Source organism: Felis catus, chromosome B2 (genome assembly GCF_018350175.1).
Source record: "Felis catus isolate Fca126 chromosome B2, F.catus_Fca126_mat1.0, whole genome shotgun sequence".
In the NCBI taxonomy this organism is placed as follows: domain Eukaryota; kingdom Metazoa; phylum Chordata; class Mammalia; order Carnivora; family Felidae; genus Felis; species Felis catus.
The window spans coordinates 9,614,860-9,639,837 of NC_058372.1; the positions used below are offsets into that span (position 1 = coordinate 9,614,860).

The following is a 24,978-nucleotide window of genomic DNA, read 5'->3' on the forward strand; positions in this document are numbered from 1 at the left end:
GTGCATCAATGTAAATCTATCACCTGCTGCTGGGAGAACAGTTCACAGTTATCTTCCCCGCAGATAGCTAATCAGAAGTAACACAGGAAGGGAAGTACATACAGGGAGACGCAGTACTGAAGGAAGGGCTTTACCGTTCTATGCTGCTTTATGTGCAACCATATCCCATATACGCAATATCTAAATGATCAGATTAATGTCTCTTACGGCAATTCCCTTTTTAATAGTCACCTAAACTCAAAATCTAAGACTTCTTTCTTTACTTGCTCCTTATAGCTAGATATTTACAATTTCTCATGATTCCACCTCCAAAGTGTATTTCGAAGCCGTCTTTTACCCCTCTATTCTCATTGCTTTTTCCCTTAAAAATCTAGTGGATTGTTATGTTAGCCTTGAATCTTCGGATTCCCCCATCTCCCCTTCCCAAGGCTGTGTAATTTATCTCTTCAAACAAGGCCCTGACCCTGTTGTATCAGAAACCTACAAGATGAAGTCTGAGCCCCGAATGATGCTTCCAGGTCAGGATCCTAACTTTTGTTCATTAATTCATTCCAAAATAATTTGTTGAGCACCTACTTTTGGCGAGGCATCAGGGTAGCAAGGTTGAAAAAGCAATTTTACATCTAATTACACGGATCCCATGTTCTTGCTCTAATTCCTTTGCAAATGCTGGGTCTCTCCTACCTCCTGGTCTTTGAAGTTCATAAGTCCTGGTCCATAAGGTCTCTGGTCCTTTACAAAACATTCCCTGATTTCAACAGTGAGAAATAACCTATTCTTCTTTGAATGCCTACAGTGCAATGGTTATGGCAATTATCTCTTGTTAGTAGTTTGGATATTTCTGCCAGGATGCAATGGTCATTAAGAGTGGAAGCTAGGCCTTGTTTATCTCCACTGCCCCTAGAATGGTGGCCAATAGCTAAAACATACTTAGTGGTTGAAGGAAAAAAACGGCAACAAAAGCAAAAATTATCAAGTGAAACTATATCCAACTAAAAGGCTTTTCTGCACAGCAAAATAAATGGTCAACAAAATGAAAAGTCAAACTACAGAATGGGAGGAAATGTTTACAAATCATATATCTGATAAGGGCTTAACATTCAAAATATATAAGGATATTATACAATGCAACATCAAAAAACAAATAATCTGATTAAAAATGGGCAAAGAATTGAACAGACATTTTTCCCCAAAGAAGGTATATACACACATGAGCAGCAACAGGTACGTGAAAAGGTAGCTTGACGTCACTAATCATTAAGAAAAAACAAAACAAACTGCAATGAGATATCATCTCACATCTGTTAGAATGGCTATTATAGAAAAGACAAGTGATCACAAGTGTTGGTGAGGATGCGGAGAAAATGAAATCTTGTGCACTGTTGGTGGGATTTGAAATTGGTTTAGTCACTGTGGAAAACAGATGGAGGTTCCTCAAAAAATTAAAAATAAACTACCATGTGATTCTGCAGTCTCACTTCTGGGTATCCATAGGAAGGAAATGAAATCACTATCTTGAAGAGATATCTACAATAACACGGAACTGATCTAACTGTCCATTGACAGATGAATGGATAAAGGTAAATGGATACACAATGGTGTATTGTTTTCCTTAAAAAAAAAAAAAGGAAGGAAACCTTGTCATTGGCAATAATGTGGATTAAACTTGAGGGAATTATGCTAAGATATTAAGTCAGACAGAGAATGATAAATACTGTATGATGCTACTTATACGTGGAATCCTAAAAGACCAAACTCACGGAAACAGAAAAGCAGAGAATAGATTAGTGGTTTCCAGGGACAGGAAGAGGTAAGAGGAATGGGGAAAATGGGTAAAGGCGATGAAATGTGCAAACCTCCACTTGATGAATAAGTTCTGGGAATCTAATGTGCAGGAGGGTGACTATAGTTAACAATACCATACTGTATTCTTGAATGTTGTGCTAAGAGAGGAGAACTTGACAAGTCTCACCACAGACACACACACACACACACACACACAGTGGTAACTATGAGAGGTGATGGATGTGTTAACTAACCTTATTGTGGTAATATCACAGTATATACGTGTATCAAATCATCACCCTGTATACCTTAAGCCTACACAATGTTATATGTCAATAATATCTCAATAAAGCCGGCAAAAACTAAAAATAACTTGTTTTATACTAAAATAAAAAAAGGGGTATTTGTTCAAATAAAGAATGTTTCAATTGGGCTAAAGACAGGGGCTTTATGTCTTTACGACATATGGTAACTGTGAAAAGAAATGAAGGATGTAAAAACCCTTCATGATTTAAATAAACGTATGCCCGAGTTGCTTGTTGAGGCCACATCATAACAGAAGGGTCCCTCTCCTCCCGAACACAGTTAGCTCTGTGTGTTGCCAGTGGTCAGTTTCTAGAAAGGCTGGAGGTTGACCCCTCAGTAGGTTTCAGCTCCCTGCACTCTAGGCTCAGCAGAAGGTGTATGTGGGACAGTTGGAATTTCAGTTACCTGCTGAGGTCCTGCATTTTCCAGCCCAGCACAAAGGCCGTTTGAATGCATCAGACTCTACTTTTCAGTGATACGGAAAGGGTTACATTGGAGGAAGGCAAACACGTAAAATGGACATTGAACATTTCTGTTCTTCAAGGTCCTTTAAACACCTGCTTTGTCAGGCTCCAGCCTTCTGCTGTGTTAGTTCCCCTTTTCTATTTTTTTCCTTCCCCAAATTCCTGCTCCCTCCTGATCCAAAATTGTGAACTGACTTTTTTTTTGGTCTCTTTACATGCTATGTTTTTTCCTTCCCCATACAAAGTCGAGATGGAAAAAGATTTTATTCTCTCAAAGGTATCTTTGCCAGTCAGTCAATGACATTTTCTTCCCCAATTACGAGGAGTTGAAGACAGGACTGGGACCCTGGAAAACCTTCAAGCATCACGGGATTGGGGGCCGGTCTTCCAACCAAGTGTGTGACCCAGTAGTGGGTGGTCCAATCAGTTTAGCTCTGCAATGGGAATAGAATAAAAGAGGAAATATCAGCATTGTCCCATCTTTACAAAGGCTAAGTGCTTTGTGAAATTCATTTCAGTTGTGGGTTTCTGCGTGTGTGTCCTGGGTTGGAGTATGGAGTATTTCTTAAACTTTAAAAAATTTTTAAAAAAATGTTTATTTATTGAGAGAGAAACAGAGAGACAGAGCACGAGCAGGGGAGGGGCAGAGAGAGAGGGAGAAACAGAATCCAAAGCAGGACCCAGGCTCCGAGCTGTCAGCGCAGAGTTCGATGTGGGGCTCGAACCCACAAACTGCGAGATCGTGGCCTGAGTCAAAGTCAGACGCTTAACCAAGTCACGCAAGTGCCCCATATTCCCTACACTTTTAAAGTTACTTCCTTGACTTTGCTGAGCCTTGATTTCTTTATTGTTCAGCTAATGAGAAGAGAAGGTGAGCAGAAACATGGGAATGTTCTTGCCATATCCTTACAAAGGGCGCTGCTTACTGGGCTCAGACCAAGACCCAGATATCTGGCAGAGAAGTGTTGCTAGCCAATTCTAGTTTCTAGTTCAAAAGTGCAGGTAACGTAGCTTTTAAAAAAGTCATTAAAGGAGCCCCTGAGCGACTCCAGTCAGCTAAGCATCAGACTCTTGGTTTTGGCTCAGGTCATGATCTCACGGTGCGTGAGTTCAAGCCCTGCATCGGGCTGTGTGCGGACAGAGCAGAAGCTGCTCGGGATTCACTCTCTCTCCCTCTCTCTCTGCCCCTCCCCTGCTCACTCACTCTCTCTGTTTCTCTCTCTCAAGGTAAATAAACTTAAAACTTTTTTATGCCATTAAATAATTCTTAAGATTTTTGCAGAACTTAGAAGAATTATTCTTTTTTTCCTATCCGAGGACAAAGGGGAAAACAGAGCCTGTGATGTATCTGAAGGAAGTGGGCGTTGGCATAGCCACACAGAGCCGGCCCTCCTGGAAATGCAGAAATCTTCCCGAAATATAGGCTTGTTTATTTTTCTTACCAACTGACTTGATTAGAGGCGACAAAGGAGGAACATTCCTTGGTTGGCGGCACGATGATGAAACTAAAAGCCAGCTCTTCCCCTGTGTCTTACTGTCCATGTTTTCTGCTCTCCGCCCCGTCTGCCCACTCCAGCCTGGGAAACCGAGAAACTGAAGCTAGACGTTCCGCGGTACTGACTGCGTTAAACCCAGGCACTGCCGAGCCAGGGACAGTCTTCTTAAATCCTTATCTTTCTCCCTCCCAGACTCTTACCTTCTGGAAGGTTCTACCCACTCTCAGCGCAGTCCTTGCCAGTGACGGACCTTACTCCTTAGGCTGCCGTGTTTCAGAGGTGCTGAGAGGGAGGCCACCGAGGGCACAGGCACAGGATTTTCTAGGTTTCCTTCATCTCCCACAGGTCTGTCGCCTCCAGTCATTCACCCAGCACCCTGGGGAGAAGCAGGGCTATTTCCCGTCTTCCCCTAGCAATCTCTGCCATGTCACAGAGAGGCCACTTCTCTGCAGAAACCAGGAAGGGAAGAGCGAGGGCAGCTGTCCACACCCTGTGCGCACCGTGGTCTGACACGTGTCCCCTCTGGTCCTTTTCGTTGTGTCCGTCCCCAAACCCAAGCTGTGAGAAAAGGCCCATACAGCCCACATGAAAAAGACTTAATTTCGCTGTGTCACGGGAATGTACCACAAGGCTGAAAAATAAGAAGCAAAACTCGAATCTTGGGACCCCCCCCCTTTCAGCAGAGGGGACACTTCAGAGCTCAGAGACCAATGACTGGCTGACCTTGAAGAAACTGAGTTCGAACAGGAAGCAGGGTGAAGAAGAAACCAAGGCCCATTGTTTTTGGAGTACCACCACAGAGGATGAGATCCTTCGAGGCAACAAAGGCTCCATAATCTTACTAGAGTGTTACTATAGGGATGATGCGCGCACAGTAACAATCACATCTCACAAGATGCCTTTGTGAGCACACCCGGCAGGTGCACCAGCCATGCCCTCATGTGGACACTGGCCCAGTGTCCCCCTGGAGCAGCAGAGATCAGACTAGAAATCCATCGAGCATAAGAAAGCGGAGAAAGTGCCATGATTTCCCCTTTTGAGATTCACACGTGAAAATCGGGCTTGACTTGGGTCCAGAAACGACGGTTTGGGCGATAATATTTAAACTTATTTTTTAAAGTTCTGTTTACATGTAGTTCTTCTAAAAATCGTTGAGAGACAATAGAAAGATTGGAAATCTAAGAGTTTCTGTGATATCAGTTTGCCAAGCCTCAAACACCAAACCTCTCTAAACTGGATGATTCTATGTTGACATATCCATGAATATAATTCTACAGTATAAGAGTTTAAGAAAAACAATGGGTTTAGATAGCTTCAGCGTATCACTGGAGGGAAATGCATTATTATTCATTTATAGTTGATAAGTATTAAAACCTAGAATAAGGTTAAAGCTAGTCTTTTATCATAAAATCCATCATTTTCTTTCTCCCCCCCCCCCCATAAAACCTAGTAGAGGTTCATTTAAAAAAAAAAATTATAACTAAAAGAATTTTTTTTTGCAAAAAACTTAGGTTTAATAAATCATTGCCATGAGCTAACCCACATTTGAATCTAGAAAATGCACTTGGCATTATCCTTCTCTGTTCACATATATTTGAAGTAAATTACATCAAATTGTATTTGAAATACCAAACTGGCATTAATGGAAGATTTTTTTGCTCCAGGCACCATTTTAAAATAGATGAGCATAAAAATGCAGTCTGCATCATTAAGTTTATATGAAACTAGTGAGAATAAAAATCACCATGTAAGTTCTAATAAGATGTGTTTTTCATTCCAGTTTAATAACCCAAGACTGTATTCATCTTCCAGTATAATAAATACACCGAGAGGAATGTATTCTTTTGTGGGCTTAACATGTTGAGGTTCCTTTTTTTTCCCCCAAGAAGAGAGAGTTTTCTGGGAAGCTGGGTGAAGAAAATTCTTTAATATGGCAGTGCAGAGTATTATTATCATAAATAATTAATGTGCACAGCAGAAGAAAGCCGAGCCTCATTAATAATTCTTATTTTTAGTTGGCATAAGCTAGAGGTGCTGTATCTTCTTTTATCCTATCTGTGTCAATTTCCTTGATTTTAATTTAATAGATGTTAAAATTTTTAAAGGTATGGTACATTATGCGGTGGGTTTTTGTTTTTGACTAAATAACATCCTATCGCTAATTCTTACCTGCCAGGCTGTTTTTAGAAACAGGCAAAAGGAAGGAGGGGGAAAAAAAATGTTGGGATAAGGCAAGGTAAAGTGGGCATCAAGTCAGCGCCTTTCATCCTCCATTTCCCTCCGGGGCCAGTTAAGACGTGCCTTTGATTAGAAACCTCGGGAAATATGAAGAGGTTCTGCCATGAATTTCAGCTCATCAAACCCGCCTGTTTATTTTTCCAATTCAGGGCTGATCCGCCGTCTACACCCTGAAAACACAGGTTCTCCCTGACACCACCTTGCATTTGCGATCAACTACATCACTTGTCAAAACCTCCCAATCTTTGATAACAGGCATTTGTAATTTATTAATTCAGCGTCGGACCAGGAGAGCGGCTAAGTGTTTCTGATTAGCACAATGGAGGGAATAAAGAGCCTGCTCCGGAGGGCAGCGGGGTTGCGCTTTGCAAGGAACAACAAGGACCAGGCACGACATTCCATCTTAGGAGGATTGATAGGTAACCTGAGCGACTGTGAGCGAGCCCGTCAACGTTCTTTCACGGGGGAAATACAGCCAGGATGAAGGGGTAATTGCAGCCAACCTCAGGGAAAAATAATTCTGACGTGAAACAACCCGAAGCCCGGGTCGAGGCGTTTTTTTGTAGCCCTCCCCGCTGGAACACCGGGCTGAGATTCTTAGGTGCCACTACCAGGATCCCCAGCCGGCCTTCGCCTCACAGGCACCGAGTAGCTGTCCCTACGGTTCAGCCAAGGTGAGGGTGGAAATTCAAGCAGCACTGGTGATAGGATATGAGATAATCCCACACCCAGTCTCTTGTGACAGGATAATTCAAGCGCTCAGTTTAATACCATTTACCTGGGGATGTATTGTCGGTCCTGGAAGTCAATGCCAAGGCTGGATGAGCACAGCAGGCCACATGCTTCCTTCAGATCGCCGCAGTCCCAGCTGGCATGTGGCCTCCTGCTTCGAGCTGTGCCATAGACACAAAAAGAACCCGGGGCTAACTAAGCAACGTCCTCTACCTGTTTGCCGGCCGGGTTTCACGTTTTCCAATTAACTGCAAGTTTTGGCATCAGGGATCCTGGGTGGCGAGCTCTCTCCAAGTTCATTGTTACCAGCTGATGGGACTGAGTAATTAGAAAAATGCCTTGCATTTATTGAGCATTTACTATGTGCCAAGCATCACGCTGCTCAACGCATGGCATCTGTTTCGCATGGCGAGCCTTTGATGGGCAAGTTTCACATTATTAAAAAACAAACTGCTTCATCTATAATAGGAGCAAAATATTAATTTACTGAGAGGTTACAGAAATTTCCATAGTCCGTCCGAGTTGTCAGGCTCAGAACAGAAGCCAAGCCTATAGCCATATCTGTATTGGTATTTCTCTCTATACATCATATTACATATAGGTATATCTCTGTCTACCTGTCATATATGAAAACGAATTTGTGTTTAGCATCAGTGGCCTTTAATTTTTCTGTTCATTCATTATTAGCTGAATGTGAAGCATTTACATTTTTTTTTAATGTTTATTCATTTTTGAGAGACAGAGAGAGACAGAGCGTGAGCAGGGGAGGGGCAGAGAGAGGGGGAGACACAGAATCCAAAGCAGGCTCCAGGCTCCGAGCTGTCGGCCCAGAGCCCGACGCGGGGCTTGAACCCATGAACCGCAAGATCATGACCTGAACCAAAGTCGGACGCTTAACCGACTGAGCCCCCCAGGCGCCCCTGAAGCATTTTCACCTGCTTGTCAATTTTTCTTATCATGCAGCCTTCAGCTGGACCACTTTTCCTTTGCCATGACTTGGTGTGCTGAGTATACAAGCTTATCTTAACATCAGTAGGAGGTGAGTATTTAAAGAAAAGTTCATCTGATACCAAAAATACACACCATGCCATGAATTTCAAATGCACTCTCAGCACGGCCTGCCAAGCCCCGTCCCGCCGCCCCCCGCCTCTGTATACCTGCGAGTGTGGGACCGGCTTTAACCTGGGCTTGAGGTCTGTGGAGCCTTGGCGCCCTGCAGCAGGAAGTCGAGTTTGGGCAGAGAGCACACAGCCTCTGCGGTTTGGCGACAGGCTAGCCATTCTCAACTCACCCGACCTCTCTGACCTCGCAGACTCTCAACCTCACCAGTGGTCTTCGTGCCCTTAGAGGTGCTCCCACAAACATAGCTCGCGGACTGGACGTGCTCTGAGCTCCTCCTCCCTCCCCACCCGGTACCACTCACCTTGCCCGTGGAGCTATTACTCTCTTCGCATTTCTCCCAGGGGGGGCCTGCTGTTTGCAATTTGATTTCTGCTGACCTGGATTCCTGAGCTAGGCTCTGCATTCATTGAGAGCGGGTGGGGTGGGGGTGGGGGTGGGGGGTAGCTCTTGTCTTGCTCGGTGCTTGGACATAGATGGCTTTCACTAAAAAGGTGTTTATAGGAATGAGTAAGTGATGGCATAAAGACTGCACTGTGGAAGACGTCCCATCCCTCCGGGCTAGCTGTTCTCCTGCTCCCCATCCGTGCCGCACCATCCTGGGGTTATTACTGCCCGGACCCTTGAGCGATGCCAATTAGAAACAAATTGAGGTCTCCACTGTTCGGGCTTGGCCTGGCTGCTTCGGTCTCCCCCGTCAGAAAGGCCGTCCCCTTAGGCGATGCCTGTGGTCAGAGCACCTGTCTGACACATTGCTGTGCAGGTGCCCCTCCGGAGCCGGGCACAGTGCATCCTCAAGGGCGCGCGCTCTGAGACGAGTGTCTCCCTTTAGAGCTCCCCACGCCTCTCGTTTGGTGACCCGGGGAGGTTACGTTACTCTCCCGGGGTGACATCTTAGAATTTTTGTGGCAAAGATTCCAATGAGATAAACACACCTGTGTTTTAATTGTGTGTTTGCTTCAAGAACAGCGAGGGAGAAAAGTTTTTGGTGAACACTCCCAGGGCCGATAATTGGCAGAGGAGACAAATGATGTAAGAGGCAGAAGTTGCCAGTCGCGTAGTCTCGGTATCCACACTGCAAAACAAACAGGAATTGCAGCCTGGCTCCACTCTTCCCCCACTTTCTCTGGCCCGGCGGTGATCTCTGTGTTGCAGAACATTAGGTTACTCAGAGTAAACTCGCGGTTGAAAGTCAAGGGGTTGACCTGGGAAAGAGTCCTTGTACCACATGTGAAAATCCTGACCTCAGACACACTGGTGTCACGAAAGAGGATGTATTCCTAACGACCCAGGTCAAAGCAGGCTGAAGAAATGCTAGGGAATGCTACTGTGAACAGGGGAGTGTTGTTTAATTTAATAAAAAAGTTTTCTGGCTTGGTCGGAGAACGGTACATGCTACTCAAGACATTATTTGTTGAATAGAGATTTTGCCTAGTAATGAACAGGATGGACTGCAGACCTAAATTGCCAGGGTGCAAATCTTGACCACGCCTTTTACTAGCTGTGTGATCCTGGCCAATTTATTTAACCCCTCTGTGCTTTCATCGTTTCATATGGAAAACGGGGATATTCTTAGGGACGTGGTAAGGACTTAAACAAATGATACACATTAAAAAAATGAAAAGAGGGCACAGCACTTAGGAAGTACTTAGCAATCAGGGGTGAGTATTATCAATATTTTAATCATGCTTTTTAAGGAATTAAAATACAACACAATTTCCATTTGACATTATTTCACTTTTCTTGGGTAATGACATCAGAAGCACGCAATGCTTTGATTCCATCACTGTGACTGTATTAGGGAGTCAACGTCCATTTACGTGGATCCTCACCACGTAGTGGAAACTGAGACTACAAGTCTGCACCTCACCCAGTGGTCATCCAAGTTGTACGAAGCGAATTTGTACCTAAAGGTCAACTTACTAACTTCTGAGTCAGCATTTACCGCTAAGTTGAATGGATATATTTGCTGGGCTCAATCAACTTACTCCCTTTTATGAGCAAACCAAATTAAGATGCTGTGGCTGGTTTTTGAACATAGGGAATTGAGGGATCTCGAGGGTATTTCTTGGAGCTGTGGTGATCTACAGAATTATCCGCATGCACCTGTCACACACCACCGCGTTTCTGGTGCTCCGGTGAACTTTATCCTTACACTGGAAAAGAAGCAGTAAGAATTTCTTATTCTAGACCTCTGTCTTTTCTGGATTCCACTTTTTTAAAAAAAAAAATTTAATGTTCATTTTTGAGGAGAGAAAGAGAGAGAACAAGTGGGAGAGGGACAGAGAGAGAGGGAGACACAGAATCCGAAGCAGGCTCCCGGCTCTGAGCTGTCAGCACAGAGCCTGACGCGGGGCTCGAGCCCATGAACCGTGAGATCATGACCTGAGCCGAAGTCAGTCGTCAACTGACTGAGCCACCCAGGCGCTCCTTCTGGTGCCTTTCAGGTCTGTTTGCCATGGCAATACCCCATCACGTGTCACCCTACAGGGCTATTCTCTCAAATAGGTACACCGACTAAAATGCCACTTCCTAATAATACCTAAAGGAGGCCCCCTAAATGCCAGTATTTAAACGCCCCAGAATCACACTCTAAAGTCCTACAATAGGAGGGGAGAGTTTTCTTCTCTTCAAAGAGTGTCATTTTCTGACGTTTCCTGTTCTGGAGCAGCCATTTTGGATGGTGTCTGACTTTTTGTGGCTTAGAGCTCCCTGTGCTCCGTCTATCATTGTTACAAGTATCAGCTATCATTTTGCTGGTCAGCTCAGAAATGCCGTTTACTAGATAATTTCGGTCAATGAAATGGCAGATAGACCGTAGACTTCATATATCTTTTAAATCAGTCAATTTAAAAGGCCAGACCAGAAACGCCACCAAAGAAACAGACCTACCAAAGTAAAAAGGGGCAACGTGTGATTCTTAAGGTAACTGGGGTCTGTTAATCATTCCATTTACATCTATTTCAGCAAAGAAACATCATAAGCACTGTACCTTTTTAAAAAAGTACCTTGCTCTAGAAAATTTGTTCCAAAAAGGATGTAGTTAAAATGGGGTTTTGACAATATTTATGCCATAAAGTGTTTCATTTTTGACTAAAACGTATCACACTTGAGAAATGAGTGAACAACTGGTTGGAAGTCACAAAAATATTAACTATAATGAGCTCATTTAAATAGAAACAGACGTGCTATCCCGCTGGTTGTCAAAAGTTTTCAAAGACGGTTTCTCTCGAGTAAGCAGGGTCCTGCAGACTGGGTCCATCTGTCTTCACGAAAGAACATTTTACGTACTGTGGAAGGAAGTGCTCCTGTGAAAACACCATTTGGAATTACTGATCTCTTGATCACTTGTAGATCTCAGTGGGAAATCAGAACAGCGATGGGCTCAGAGGGGGAAACACCAGTGCCAAGAACATTAAAACAACAACAACAACAACTTTTGGATTCATAGGTGGCTGGAATAAAAATAAAATCATATGTATTAAAGAGGGAACATGTTCATTTCTCTCTTCGAATCACACAAGGGATTTTTTTGAAAAGTTTTCCCAAAGCACTCCTTGGTCTTCCCTTGAACAGAGCGAAAGAAACGGAAAAGAAAAGTGTGCTGTGTACGTCTGTCCGTGTGTTCCTGGTTCGCAAATTCCTGGCCTCGGCTGCTGAGGTTGCACAGTCTGAGGCTAAGTAGTCTTGGGGGTGGGGGGCTCTAAGACACACATTTTACCTTCTTACTTAATTGTTCGCCACCGGTGAGTTAGAGGATTAGCGAGAAGCGTCATGACTCATCAGGGCAACCATAAGACGTCCGGCAAAATGGTGTATGTTATGTTGCTACTGTTTCCTGAAGCCTAGAGCCCAGAATTCCAGTGAAGAAAGGGAGCTTAGATATCAAATTCACCACTTCTTCACTTTACACAGAAGGAACTAGAACCCAGAGAAGCGAAATGAGATCTTGGACTTCACGCTCACTTTTTCCTTAGGAGAAATGTCTCAGTTTAGTGAGGCAGAAGTCTGACTCTGCAAAATGAATGAAAAGGGAAGGGGTTGGTTTCAAGATGGTTGAAAAGCCACCGTGGTGTATTATCCTTCCGCACCTTCTTTGTGATGATATATTTGGGTCTCTCCTATGTGGAGGCACTCATAAATATTTGTTGAATGATTAAGTAGACGAGAGAATGGGTTCGGAGTCTATATAACAAAGACCAGCTTCGCAAATGGTGGGGACACAGGCATGGAAATGTACAAAATAATGTTAAATTTCAGGGGGAGAAGACAAAATAATTTGCGTCCAACAATCACAGCTGTGCACAAATGTATTTTTGAATGTTACCGCAGCCCTGAAAAGGATGTGAAGCGACGTCTGATTTAAGGCTTTCCGAGATGTTACTTAAGCTTATGTTAAAATGAATTTGGCTTCAGGATTAAGTTCTTTCTTGGCTTCACGGTAGCAGCCGTCGCTTTTCTGCACAATTTTCTCTTTTCGTTTTGCTTTAGAGGATGCGTATTGAGGGAAGACAAACCAACTGGGACAGACTTCGCTCCACGTTGCTTTTGAGGAATACAGGAGAAATTCCTGCATAGATGCCCATGTTCACCTCCATTCATCTCCACCTGCAAAGAAACACACGGATCTGGCTTCTTTGTGGATTCTCTTTGAGTCCTGTGACACTCCCAGGAGTGGTTCCTACGTGAGGGCATGTCACTCATCATTCCCCAACCGCCACCCCGGGGTCAGCTCAGAGCTTGGAGGAAGTAGCCTCTGAGTAAGAGCGCCACCCGTGGTAGACATAACCCACAGCTCCATCAGCCCAGATCACTTCCTGGGTGCAGCCCAGATCACTTCCTGGATGTAGCCCAGATCACTTCCTGGGTGCCTGTGTGTGCCTCCTTCTGATCCCAGGTTCTGTTCACCTCACCTGACACTTTCAGAGCCAGTTCTCAATTCAGATGATAATCTAGCACGAAAAATAAAACGACCCTCACCTAAAAGGAGCCACAGCGACAAAGGTGCGTTAAACAAAGCATAGGCACTTTGAAAAAAAATTGGTAACTGGTCGAGAGGAAAGAATATTCGGTTACTATTTTTTTTTTTTTTTTTTTGGTTTTTGTTTTTTCCTGCTTGGCATCGGGCTGTCTATGTAATAAGGATGAAATGGGCTTTAGAGGGACGAGGACCCAACAATGCTTGAGAGGCTGGCTGGGGGGACAGCCTCCAAGGCAGAGCCATTCAACTGCCTTCAGTCATTTCCTATTTTTAATATTAAAGGAATATGGAGAGAAACAGGACAGAACATAGCGTTCTGGGAAACCAGTAATCAAATGGCCTAAAGCTAATGTTTACTTTTTGGAATGTTTTATGAAGGCATTACTTGGAGATGTAAAAAAGAGAGAGAGCACCTAATAATAGCCTTTCAGTGGCGGAAACAGAAAAGCAGCACAGACATGATAATTGAATTTGGTTTGGATGGTCAAAATCTGTGTGATCCTACAGCTGTATTTTCTAAACCATCCGCTTGACTTTTAATACATGTTCTACGTTTTGTTTCCTTTGCCCATCGCTGCATTTGAAAATTGCTAATTACCTTACAAGCCTATTCAATTTTCCTTTGCTACTATTTTTTTCCTTCCCTCCTGCAAAGGAAGACGCTCGGCCATCATTTCTTCTCAGCCCTCAGTTCCCTCACCCAGCCGTCCAAGCAGGTCAACAGAGGATCAGAGTCAAAGCAGATCCTGAAAACCTATGAGCAAAAGATCAGTAAGTCCAGCTCCATCCCTAGGAACACCCCCAGGAACGCAGGTTGGTGACCACCAACACTTTGCCCCACATAATTCAATGTGCACACGACAGGCAAACAAAATGAATGGGAGCATCTGTGTGGCACTTAATTCAAGGTTAGGTACCATCTGAATGATAGAGCCTGGGTTCCAAAGTTGTGATGTAATTTTACTTATATGTTTCAAGTCCTTATTATGTCTCATATAACCACTTATATCCCAAAATCCTTTTCGGAATCGTCCAAGAGAAGAATCTCCATGTGTCCCAATCGATGTTTATTTGACCTTGGGTTACGATAAAGAGCAGTGCCATATTCGTGCTATAATTTAATACTGCTCTCAGCTGTTTCTATTATGAGTTCTGGACATCCGGGAGCTCATAAGATGACTCTGGGATTTGCAAATTCTTCCCATATGTGTGGACTTGCATAGACCTCTGATGTTAAGAAAATAAAAGCTCTATTACAGCTGGACTCCGAAAAATTATTGACCACGTTTTCTTCTTTACTCGTTGTTTCTTAGTAGCCCAGAATAATAACCTTTAACATTTGAATAAAATGTTCATAAAATATTTCCAAATATATTTTCCTATTTGATCTACACAATGTCAGGTGAGTTAGGGCCCTGTCTCTTCAGAACACTGTGACTCCGGTAGGTGAACTAAGTTACTCAAGGTAAAATTGCTAATAAGGGATAGAACTGGGTTGAAAAAATACTCAGTCATTCATTTTTTCATTCACTCATTCATTCACCAATACCTACTGAGCACTTATTACAGGAAGGGCGTGATGTTAGGTGCTGAAGATACAACCCAACCCCTGTCCTTCAGGAGCTTGTCATCCAGTGGCGATGATACATATATGCTAAAAACTAAACAATGATTTATTTGCAGCTGTGAGGTATGCTATGAAGGAAAAGTACGTGAACAATAAAGGTGTAGAGTAGGAAGTCTGTATTCATCAGATCATTGCAAGAAACTGAATCTGTTCTAGCTAACTTAAAAAGAAAGGGATTTGTTAGAGGGTAATCGGTTTACAGGAACTTCCAGAAGGACTAGTGAACCAGCTAGGATGGGACTCCCAGGAAATACTATAGCAGTAGATGGGTTTACTCTGCAGAGCACAGGCCATATCCAGATCTCACTGCAAGAAAAGTTTAGGAAATGTATGTTTGTTTGTTTAGTTTTCTAATATCTGTATATGGGAAAGGCCCCTTGGTGGGGTTTGAGGTGGGTTTTAGGCAGCCAATCCAACGTACTATGTCAAGAGCCTAACCTAGTCTGGGGTCTGGCTTCCCTGAGACTTGAGTTCAGCTGACATTGGAAGGTGGTAGAGGAGTTCGAGATGATCAGGTGAAGGCACACGGGTCTGGAGGAAAAAACCTTGCATGTGCTGGGGACAGCCTATAGGAAGGTCCCACTGCTAGACAGAACGTTAGGCATTTGAATTGTTGAAAGAAGGCCAGTGTAGCCAGAGTGTATGAAGGGAGGTAAACAAGGGTCATCAAGGACTTTGGGAACACATTAAGTAGTTTGGACTGCTTCCTAAAGTCAGTGGGAAACCATCATGGAGTGACCTAGGTCCTGTGAAGCTCATTCCGTTGATCCTTTCCCTCTTCTTCATAGACCTTGTGATCTTATGATATCAATAATCTCTAACCTCATCGCTGGACTCTTTGCACAGAAAGTGATCTAATCTGAAAGTAGATCTATTTAGAGAGTTTCACACTGAGGGAAAGCCACAGACTGACTCCTACATCTAGCAGTTCAGCCTCTCAGGGGGGATACTCCCAGTAAATGAGGATCGTGATTCAGAGCAAAGCACCTGAGACATGATTTCATTTCATGTGGTTTGCCATAGGCCATGGTGCGGGGTGGTTATGGGGTGGTGGTTATGGGGTGGTGGAGGCTCTCAGGTTCTGTGACCACTCACCATTCTCTGTATCCCCTCTCACTAGGTACTTCTGATAAATCATCTCCTTATCAGGAGTTGGCTGACATTGGCATTTTTGCATGTAGTTGTAGGGGGATTGGACCCTTCTCTAGACTAGAGGTGAAGGCAGTTTAATACCCACCTGGAAACCCATCAGAGCCTTGACCCACACTCCTTCCACTTACCAATAACCTACCAGAATCCTCACTGTCCCCTTTTAAAATAAATGGAATTGGAGACATCTTAAAAAAACATGACGTGTAACCTATTATCTAAATTTCCTAAAACTCTTGTTTTTTGTTTTTTTTTTTTCACTTTTCCCTCTGAGTTCTTAGCTATCTCTAAGGAAATTCTCTTCAACGGAATGCAAAGGTCATCCTGGGTACATATATTATGCGATCATTTCAAGTGAATAGTGTTCTTCTTTACTACTATGTCCTAATTCCTCTTTAATTTTATGAATCCCTAAAGTTTCCTTACATGGAGAATCTGTACCAATAAAGTGTAGTTCTGAAGGAAGCCAAAGTCTGCAGTCTTTTTTATTTTAAAATTCTAACAATTTCTTTTGGTCATTATTTGGGAAATTTGCCAGAAGTAGACAACTTGATGATTCTCTCATAGATCAATGAAGGGAGTTTTAAACACATTAAGCCCTAATGAATTGTCTTCAAATATGTCAGTTATGTATCCATACAGTATATGAAGGCAGAGACAATTGTCTGTCCTAGGAACATATTCCATCTTCATTGAATGAACAACAGACACTCTCAGTACTGAGTATCAAGCCAGGAAAATAAGACCGTATTTCTCTTTGAATAGGATATCTTTGTGAAGTTTCAAGAATCTTACACCTTCTAAATGGAATTACTCTTGGGGGTCCAAGAAGTGTCGGGAGAAACTGTCACAGATATTTAGAGAAGTAAACTTGGCCTCCAGAAAGTACATTAACAAAAACAAAAACAAAACAAAACAAACAAACAAAAAAAGCAAAACAAAGGGAAACATCAGCAGAAACAAAGGTATCTGTGTAACTCTTCACCAGAACTCAAACCAGTTCTTCTTTGGGGGGACAGCATCGTGGACTCAGTTCTCTTCTTAAAACCATGGGGAAAAGGCACCATTTTCTGCAGGAAGAGAATCAGACGCCCTTGACCACAGTGGGTTTAGAGGCCACAGCAGAATGGAGAGTTTGAATCGAAGAGTGGTCTTGAATTGAGTCATCTGAGGGTGGACTGTCTCATCCTTCAGCAAGAGACACACCTGGTCTATAGATCCAATCCTAACGGATTTCTATGAGAATCACTGGAGACTGGATAACATTCAGAATGGAATGAGATAACAAGTAGATAAGTGAATGTAATTCATTATTCTGATCTTCATAAGTAATATTCTGTTGCTTTTGTTTTTCTTATGTAAAGAACTTTATCTCTGCCCATTATGTCCTGCTTCTAAGAGAGCTGTTTTATCGGGTCTGCAAATGACATCATGGTACTGGACCAAATAACCAATAAACCCTCCAATGCCTCTGGGAGGTTCCTACTGACAAAAGTTTCTCTATCTGGCAGGGATCGCTTCTGCGGGAAGTCTCTTGCAAGGGAATTTGCTGGGGATTTTTTTTTTCATGTTTAATAATGATATGGACACACTTAGTCTCTCCTCCTGGCCTCTTACCCTCCATCAAAAGAAAAATACAATCCTGTCCCAATTTGTCAGATATTTTCTTCTACTGAGACAATAATATCCACTTGAGACATAATTTCACTTCATTTGTTAACTATGAACAAATGTTCTATTTGATTTATCATTTTGACAAGGAAGTTGTATCATCTTCTTCATTGGATGAATGAATCGATGCGTTGTGATCCATGCCTACAAGAGAACACAGCTCAGCAACTGAAAGGGGCAAACCATTAATTCACACAATCACATGGATGAATGTCAAACGCCATTTTGCTGAAGTGAAGGAAGCCAGACCCAAAGGCTACAAAATGCATGAGTCCATTTAAATGACATTCTGGGAAAGCAAAACTATAGGGATGGAAAACGGGTCAGTAGTTGCCAGGGATTGGGACTGGGGAGGGATGACTTGATTATAAAGAGGTGGGGAATTGGGGGTGGGGGGCAATGGCACTGTTCTATACCATGACCATGGGGACGAAGGCACACCTCCATGCACTTATCCAAACCCATAGAACTGTACTCCACAAAGAGTGAATTTTATTTTATACAAATTAACAGGAAAAAAGCTATGTAAAACAAATCTACAATCAAGTTAGACATTATCAAGAAACGAGGCAGTATTATGGGGCACTGGTGTGGCTCACATCATGATCTCACAGTTCATGGGATCAAGTCCCAAGTTGGGCTCCGTGCTGAGCATAGAGCCTGCTTGGGATTCTCTCTCCCTCTCTCTCTGCCCTCCCCAGCTCTCAAAATAAATAATAAAATAAACTTAAAAAAAAAAAAAGAAAATAGGTTGCTTTATGTGCTGATCATTCTTTGCATAAAGTAGACAAGAAGACTACCAAGGTATATAAAGATGTAGTCTACAGTAGTGTTTCCCAAAGTGTGCTGTGTGGAACACAAGTGTCCTTAAGTATGTCACTCAGTATTGCTAAAAAAAAAAAAAAAAAAAAAAAAAAAATCTAAATGGCTTCTCAATGGTGTCAAATGAATTTGGGAAACCTTGCATTCATGATCCCATCCCCCTTTGGGAAAGTTATGGTCTATATTAATGTTAGGAGAAATTCTCCCACAGAACAAAACACACAAACCTAAGTGACAATCGCAGACACAAACTTTAACATAGTAGTTCTCAAACGTGATTAAAGGTGGAATTCTGTTCTTCATAGAACATCGATTGACATCTAATGGACACGGTTTGAGAAATGCTGATCGACGATAGAGCGGACATTTTACCACAGGAATCACACAATCTTAGTACCAAAAGTTCTTCCTGTCCTTTGGATGGAGCCCAACTTAGCCATTTTTTAACAGAGGAGAACATATCCTCTTTTCAAGCGTGACCGGTTCGTAACTTCACAGTTTTTTCTTTTTTTTTTTTGGTAATATGATCCATATTTAACAATGTTTTAAACTTTCCCCCCTCTCTCTCTCTGCACCCCCTACCCCTCCCACCTGTGGAGTTTGGAAACAACTCCTGGCCATATGCTGCTGTAACAAAGAGGGAAGAAGAGTGCTGATCTCTGGGGACGCTCACCCGGATACCCCTCTTCTCTGGCACTGCTCCTGAAATCTAGGAGCGGATGCCCAGCCAGCATGCCCTTCCTGTGTCCCTGTCCCTGCTTTGGCCTCACGTGAGATGCAGGTCTGCACTAGACCCACCAGATCCTTTCTCCCAGGTGCAAGGGAGACAAGTCTTAGAATGGCATACTCGAAGCTTCTTAGTGCCAGGGCCTCACAGACGAGCTTTATAGTTTTGCCCTTCCTGAAACTTGTTTTCATTTCATTTGTTTGGTTCGGCTTCCTTTTGCATTCAGCGACTTACTGCCCTATCCTCAAGCACGTTCCTCTTTGGCTAACGTTAGTCTTTGTCACTTGCAGCTCCAAAAAACTTTAGTATGCAGGGAGAGATCCAGTATCTTCCGAAACTTCGTCTGCCTGTTGGCAGGGTGGGGGGGGGCCACATGGAGCAAAGATTGGCCAAATTGCCCCAAATTTCTGGAGAAAAGTACCAGGGGAATGAGGACCCAGTCCAACGTACCTACAGATTAAGTACAACATTGGATTCGTGCTCTGTTCTGCCAACCAGCTCACTTCAAATTCTTATTCCCTGCACTTGGAGGCCATCTTGCTCCCCCCTGGCTGGGGGGGGGGGGGGGTGGGCTGGGGAGGTTTAGTTGAAATCCACCCTTGAGGAGTTGAGATTTCATTTTCAGTTAGCTCCCTCCCTCCTGTAAGTAGGATGGTTTCCTTGTGACCCCTGTCTGTAACTCTTCAGCCATTTCCAGCCTCTCTGAAATTCTCTCCCAGACCCTTCACACTCCACTAAATACTTCAGGAAGTGACTTAGTCCTGCAGAGATGTGTATGGGCTTCTCTGGTATGGAGTCTAAGCGAGGCCTTAATTTTATCTCGACATCTGGACAGGCACATTTAACTAAACTATGCATTTTGGACGGGTTCCAAAGCACCTGAGGACAGTTGCAGTACCTTTGAGGTTTGCAGTAATGCAAAGATTTATATGCGGCATTTACCCCATGCTGGTCTGGAGTGTTATTCTTTTTCATCATTGATTTATACGCTTGCTCAAAGTTTTTCTAGTTGTAGGTCGGGATCTCTGCGTCGGCCTCGGCACACGAGTGTCCGGGAAGGCACAGCTTGCCTTCCGCAGCCCAGCAGTGCCCCGCACGACACCGGGCACGGGAGTGGGCATAAGGAAAGGTCTCCACAATGTTCACTGTATTTGCAAAGGGGGAAAACCTGGCAGCCGTGTCCTACCCCGGGGGATGGGCGCCTTGTGTTATCACGCGTCTCAGGGCTTCCCAGCCCTCAAAAGAAAATCACATATACTCACACACACGGCGAAATGTCTTTAGATAGGACCAAAGCTTTATAAGGAAACTTTTTCTAATCTGTTTTTGTTTTTGTTTTTTTTTGATTTTGCAATTTGATGCAAATGTTCTCGATTCCCACCGTGAAGCTCACATTTCCCTGGCTGTGCCGGAACGGGCCCTCTTCCCTCAGCCGGCCCCATAGCCAGGTGAACCAGATTCGTGTTTTTGGCGATGTTGGCAGGTCCCAGCACGGCCTCCCCCTCTGTGCCTATCCATCCGATTCCATCTCCGATTCCTCCACCAGGATGAACAGAGAAAGTCTCCTAATCCTCCCATCCAAGTACTAACCAGGCCCGACCCTGCTTAGCTTCCGAGATGAGACGAGATCGGGCGCGTTCAGGGTGGTATGGCCGTAGACGAAAGTCTCCTAATCCTGTTGGGGACCGTGTTTTGGAACCTTGTAGGAAATTACCAACAGCCCTTATTTTCTATGCGAACTCTGCTTAGGTGCTTGAGTGGCAGGAAATTCTACAAATAGGTCAAGAGAAATGATCAAGGACATTTTGGGGAAATGGGCACTCTCATACAAATAGAGCTCAATCATCAGATGCCAGAGAGGAGCAGTGGCCAGGAGGACCATCTTTCCTTCTTTCCTGTACCTTTCCCAGACCCCGGTCTGTTCTGGAAGCCCCTTCCCTGTGTTCTCCCAGTGCTCTGCGCCCTGGCTGGAGCCTAGGCACTTGTCAGTCTTCCTGACTTGACCCTGAGCCCCTTGTGGAAGGGGCTGTGGATTCTCTGCATCACGGATGCCCATCCCAGGCCCTTAATCATCATGTGGTGAATGCTGGCCTCTCCGGGCATACTCGGCTGGCTCCATCAGTCAGCTTCATGTGTTGTTTGCGATTGAATTATCGCCTGCGCGATGAAGAGAAAACACCCCCCTGTGCTCTGAGTCCCAGAATAGCTGCTCTCTCCGTCGTTGAGGGCCCTGAGGGACCGAGCTGCAGAAAGAGAGGGTCGGATTATAAGCAACAAGCATCCCAGCTGGCAGCTCATACCTGAAAACTGTTCTTTCATGGTCCATTAGACTCTGGCCTTGAACCGGTGGCATCTCTTTGGCATTGAGGGTAGAGCGGAATAAATGGGAAAGAAAACTCACCAAGTTCTCCCGTGGAGGTAACGCATCAGAGAGAGAGCCCTGGACTCCCAACTTAACCGTTGGTTAGGATAGCTATTGCGTACTGAGTCCCGGCTGCGTGCCAGGAGAGGGTAAATCGCATTATAACACTGTCTCATTGAATCCCGACAAACCCGTGAAATCAATATCCCTTTTTTGCATATGTAGAAACTGAGGCACGCACATGGAGATCAGAGAGTCCGTAGGCTGCTCAGGAGTGTGAAACTCCTCCGAGGTGGCCCACTGTTATATTTCTAGCCCAGAGCCAGGACCCAGATCTGAGGAGGAACCCCAACAACTCCTGACCCACACCCCTTTTAGGCCAAGGGGGGTTACTGATAAACTCCATGGCGTCGGTCAGGCAATCTAACTTCTCGGAGCCTCATTTGACCGGAATGAAATTTAGGATTGGTGATGCCTACCTTTCAGGACACTCGGGAGGCTTCATGAGGTGACGCATGTGAGAGCGGAATTGTTTTTCAATTGTTTTTCACCTCCTTAGAGCTGGATATGCCTTAGGCACCTGAGAAAACTGAGTGATAAATACACCGGCAAGGAGACAGGGACAGAGGCATCATGACTATTCCTGGCTGCCGCGGAGCTGGCTTGGGCCTAGGGATGGTTTTTCGTGACATTTGGGCGGCGCTGGTGTGGGGAGGCACACACACATGTAGGTCAGAGGGTCTGGGGGCTGCTTAGGAGTGATGTGACGGTGGGTCATGACCGTGCGCCATTGCTGTTCACCTGCCTCTCCCACTCACAAATCTGCCAAATATGTGCGTGCAAAGAACTGCGCATGTGTGTGCATGTGCGTGCGTGCACGTGTGTGTGTGCATGCGTATGTAGAACCCATTTTTTCCATTATTAATAGCAAGATTCCCTCATCGGGGACATTTGATGGCTTTGATGCCACTGAACTCATTATTATTTTCTGCTAGACATGAATTCTGCATAAATTTAAAAAATTAATTCAAGTTCAAACAGAGGAAAATCCCGATTTCACTCTCACCCTCACCTAGGGACTAGGAAGGCGTTGATGGGACAAGTTAACCCACTGTTTTGCTCAGGGCTGTACCGCTGTCACCCGGAACAGCACCTGGCACAGAGCAGCTCCTGGCATACAATAAATATGAGAGTCAGAGCATCAGCCAGGCCCATTTCCCACACTGTCATTACAATTACCTTTCTAGAACGCATCTCCCATGGACATATTTACAGGCTCATACCTCACTCAATCACTAGTAGCTTCCACAGAAGCCCACACACTATCATGACTATGGGACTTCCCATGAGCTGACCTTTCTTCTTCAAGTTGCCCTTGGCACTATCCACTTACCAAGATCCTATTTATTCTTTCTCCTTTTAAGTTTATTTTTTTTTATTTTAAGACAGAGAGAGACAGAGAGAGTGCAAGAGCAGGGGAGGGGCAGCGAGAGAGGGAGAGAGAGAGAATCCCAAGCAGGCTGTTGGAAGTCTGACGCGGGGCTCAACCTCATGCGCCGTGAGATCATGACCTGAGCGGAAACCAAGCGTTGGCCATTCAACCGACACTGAGCAGTGTCCCCACACTCCTACTCATTTTAAGGGCCCAGTACAAATGCAGCCTCATTGGTGGAATTTTTCCCGTCCTTCCTTGGTAGAATAAGGGATCCTTATTTCCTCTGCCCCTGAGGCACTTTCTGTCTGCCTCTCTTCCAGTGCTTGGCTCTGTTCCTGATGATACTGCGATAATCTTATGTTGGTTTCTTCCACTTGACCATCACCTCTCAGGGGGCCAGGAGCCTCTTTGTTTTTCTGTTCCTTAGGGCAATACTTACAGATACTGATGGAAACTGTTGAATGAGTAAACAAAAAATATGCGCAAAAAAGCAACAAGTTAGATCGGAAATGTAAAGGATAGGGGATATTATCAAAGAGAAACAAATTGCATAAGTCAAGAGGCTACCTCTACTGGTCTTCCTTGTTCACAAACTCTGATGAAAAGAACACATACTCTATGAAATTCCTCTTTGCTCTGTACATAACAAGGCCAAACAAACGACTCATGCTTTAGGAAAGCTAACTACAGGCCAGTCACAAAAGCAAGTCACGGCTTTATAATTCAGACCTACCCGAAACAGAGAACAGAGGACAGTGAAATTAGACGATGAGCCTCTCTTTTGTTCTGGTATCAGGAGGGAAAGGCTGAACTGTTGGTAAAGAGAGACTATCAGAGAAGAGTGAAAAATAGAGTTAAACAGAGGAACCATCCTCTGTTCAGAATTTTCTGAGCAATGATTAGACAAGTAATATTAACATCTAAAGCTGTATGAGTTGGACAGAACCTGGTGCCCTGTGCATTTATCGCCTCCCTTTTCCCAGATGCTACAACTCCAAATCATGCTAATTTCTACAAAGGCCAATACCTACAGTGAATGTGAGCCGGCTGAAGTCCTGGGCCCCACCCTGGAAGCTGCTGTGATTCATTCACAGTGACTTGGGAACCTGGCCTAAGGCTGATCCCTCGGGCCCAAGGAGGCCCTCGCAGGCCTGAAGAAAAACAAATGGTAGACCAGATGGCCAGACATTAGTGGGCGCTCACACGCATAGACTGGATATAGGATTGACTGTATCCTCACATGGACTCCTATCAAAGGAATCAAAGACAGCTCAAAGCTGAGCAGATCCTAATTTGTCCATATATCTTTGAGATGTGACTATGTTCCTCAGCTCTCTGGCAGTCTGCCTAATTCTCTGAGGGAAACTCAGTTGGCCAGAGTTCACCTGGGTTTATCAGTCCCCCAGGGGAATCTGTTTTCTCTGTGTGCTTCTTTTGTTATTCTGCGGGAACTGGGTCAGCTTTTCAAGAGTGGAAATGTCAGAGGAATAAAGAGGCTCCCTTGAAAAGATCTTTTCCACCACAGAAAGGAAACATCTCAGCATCTCCCTTAAATAACAACATACAGCGTGACAGCCTTGCTTCCGACCCAAAGAAAGAAGAGAGGCCGAGAACACTGGGCAACATTTACACACACCCCTTTGCTGGGGAGACAGCTGGGCTGGGGCTGGATCATCCCAAACACTGAATTAAAGGAACGGAAACATCAACTCTGTGGAATCTTTCGGATGGCAAGCGAGGCTAGGAAACAGACAAAGGAAGGCTTTCAGCAAAAGCCCGATTTTTTATATTGCAGCGTACTTGGAACGTAAGTCTGCTGTCCGGAGCAGCAGGGATCTGACTCCTGGGGAGAAGCCCCATCCAGACCGCTGTCTCCCGCAGACCCCAGGAGCAGACAGAAGGTCCGTTGAGGAGGGCAGCGAGCTGTGGCTGCACCAGTCCGTTCGTTTGTTCTAGAAAGATGCCACCGTGGTGAAATAGATTTCACCCTACTAGTCAGGCTGCTGGGGAGATAAATTTTGCCACAGTCTGGCGTGAAGCATCCCGGGAAACCTTAACCATGAG

The 24,978-nt window shown here is 44.4% G+C and overlaps 2 long non-coding RNA genes across 4 annotated transcripts in view; one reads left to right on the plus strand and one right to left on the minus strand.

The window, feature by feature from the left end:
* Positions 1-14,385, plus strand: part of LOC111560578 — an 82,893-nt gene extending 68,508 nt beyond the window's left edge. The window contains exons 4-6 of one of the 3 annotated variants that reach the window (XR_002742593.2): positions 7,985-8,060; positions 12,632-13,144; positions 13,777-14,385. This is a non-coding gene — a long non-coding RNA (uncharacterized LOC111560578). Of the gene's footprint in view, positions 1-7,984; positions 8,061-12,631 lie in introns of all 3 variants that reach the window. The other 2 variants (XR_006597510.1, XR_006597511.1) reach the window with 2 other exon arrangements.
* LOC109499524 lies at positions 2,801-4,900 on the minus strand. Its single transcript, XR_002742167.2, has 3 exons — positions 4,252-4,900; positions 3,998-4,132; positions 2,801-2,989 (listed from the first exon to the last, which is right to left on the minus strand). It is a non-coding gene; the product is annotated as an uncharacterized LOC109499524 (long non-coding RNA).
* Positions 14,386-24,978: the final 10,593 nt, after the last annotated feature.